Genomic DNA, 2500 nt, shown 5'->3' on the forward strand with positions numbered 1-2500 from the left:
GCTAATAAAAATAAAATTAAAAATATTTAAATATTTTTTTTTTATAAAAAAAAAGAAGACTAAGTGTTATTGAAAGAAAAACTCTTTAATAATAAAATAATATTATATTTAATAATATTATAAAAAAAGTCGTTGGAAAAATTATATATATATATAATATATTTTCTTTTATTCTCTTTTATTAAAAAAAGATGTACTGATTTATGAACTTAAATCATACATTGGATGGGAATATTTGAAATATATATAATATATTCATTTTAGTGTACTGGCAATACAATTTATTGTATATCCATACATTGCATAAAAATTAAACTCACAATTATAGTTGTACTTGTATACAAGTTAAAAAAAATTGTTCTTTCTAAAAGAACTAAGATATTCGCAACAAACTTTGTGGTATGTTTTAAAATTAAAAAAAATATTATTGAAGGAATTGATATATGCCAATTTGGTTTGGTGTATTTTTGATTTCTTTCAATAAACAAATTTATGAATTGCTATTTAAACAAAAATAAATATATCACTCTAAGCGGTGGATCACTTGGCTCATGGGTCGATGAAGAACGCAGCAAACTGTGCGTCATCGTGTGAACTGCAGGACACATGAACATCGACATTTTGAACGCATATCGCAGTCCATGCTGTAAGGTACTTTAATTTATAATTAGAGTGCTGCTTGGACTACATATGGTTGAGGGTTGTAAGACTATGCTAAATAAGTTGCTTTAAAAATCTTTTATATATTTAATATGTAAAATTTTTTAAAAGCACATGTTGTATTACTGGATATTCTACTATATTCATAATACTAAAAGTTAAAGATACAAAACCTCTAACGAATAAAATCAGAGTATTTAATATTATATATTTTATATTCATTTTTTTATTGAGGAAGGTCTAGCATAAAATATTTTTTTATGAAACTAGGATTGCCTCTCTATTAAAAAGAATTTTTTATTTAAACAGAAAATAAAAGAAATGATTTCTATTTGTGGTTTTGATATTTTATGATTTAAAAAATTTTTTTATTACAACCTCAACTCATATGGGATTACCCCCTGAATTTAAGCATATTAATGAGGGGAGGAAAAGAAACTAACAAGGATTTTCTTAGTAGCGGCGAGCGAAAAGAAAATAGTTCAGCACTAAGTCACTTTGTCTTTATGGCAAATGTGAGATGCAGTGTATGGAATGTCAAATTTCTAGTATGAGAAATTAACGATTTAAGTCCTTCTTAAATGAGACCATTTACCCAAAGAGGGTGCCAGGCCCGTATAACGTTAATGATTACTAGATGGCATTTCCAAAGAGTCGTGTTGCTTGATAGTGCAGCACTAAGTGGGTGGTAAACTCCATCTAAAACTAAATATAACCATGAGACCGATAGTAAACAAGTACCGTGAGGGAAAGTTGAAAAGAACTCTGAATAGAGAGTTAAATAGTACGTGAAACTGCTTAGAGGTTAAGCCCGATGAACCTGAATATCCGTTATGGAAAATTCATCTTTATGATTTTAATATTTATAATATTATAATAATGGTGTGCATTTTTTCTATAAAGGACATTGTAATCTATTAACATAAATATATTTATCATAAGATCATTTGCTTAAGTTTATTCAAATTATTTTGCTTGCATTTTAATATCGAATAAATGCTTTTGATTTGATAAAGTGTTGATAGATTTATTATATATAGTGCTTAAATATTTATATTTTATAATAGCATATTGATCATTGATCTTTATGTTTATTATATGCACTTATATGATTAACAATGCGAAAGATTCAGGATACCTTCGGGACCCGTCTTGAAACACGGACCAAGGAGTCTAACATATTTGCAAGTTATTGGGAATAAAAACCTAATAGCGTAATTAACATAACTTAATTTAATGGGATTAGTTTTTAGCCTATTTATAGTCTATTAATTCAATCCCGGGGCGTTCTATACAGTTATGTATAATAGTATTTATATTATTTATACCTCTAACTAGAGCGTACCTTGAGCATATATGCTGTGACCCGAAAGATGGTGAACTATACTTGATCAGGTTGAAGTCAGGGGAAACCCTGATGGAAGACCGAAACAGTTCTGACGTGCAAATCGATTGTCAGAATTGAGTATAGGGGCGAAAGACCAATCGAACCATCTAGTAGCTGGTTCCCTCCGAAGTTTCCCTCAGGATAGCTGGTGCATTTAAAAATTATGTAAAATAATCTTATCTGGTAAAGCGAATGATTAGAGGCCTTAGGGTCGAAACGATCTTAACCTATTCTCAAACTTTAAATGGGTAAGAACCTCACCTTTCTTGGTATGAAGGTAGTGGTTGTGATATAATGTGCCCAGTGGGCCACTTTTGGTAAGCAGAACTGGCGCTGTGGGATGAACCAAACGTAATGTTACGGTGCCCAAATTAACAACTCATGCAGATACCATGAAAGGCGTTGGTTGCTTAAAACAGCAGGACGGTGGACATGGAAGTCGTAATCCGCTAA

At 30.3% G+C, this 2500-nt stretch overlaps 2 non-coding genes across 2 annotated transcripts in view; both read left to right on the forward strand.

The window, feature by feature from the left end:
• The first annotated feature begins 524 nt into the window (after positions 1–524).
• Positions 525–704, forward strand: LOC135962963 (5.8S ribosomal RNA). Its single transcript, XR_010576775.1, has one exon. It is a non-coding gene; the product is annotated as a 5.8S ribosomal RNA (ribosomal RNA).
• A 330-nt stretch (positions 705–1034) lies between these two features.
• Positions 1035–2500, forward strand: part of LOC135962914 (large subunit ribosomal RNA) — a 3938-nt gene continuing 2472 nt past the window's right edge. The window contains exon 1 of the ribosomal RNA XR_010576754.1: positions 1035–2500. This exon is cut by the window's right edge and continues 2472 nt beyond it. This is a non-coding gene — a ribosomal RNA (large subunit ribosomal RNA).

Source organism: Calliphora vicina, chromosome X (genome assembly GCF_958450345.1).
Source record: "Calliphora vicina chromosome X, idCalVici1.1, whole genome shotgun sequence".
NCBI classification, from domain to species: domain Eukaryota; kingdom Metazoa; phylum Arthropoda; class Insecta; order Diptera; family Calliphoridae; genus Calliphora; species Calliphora vicina.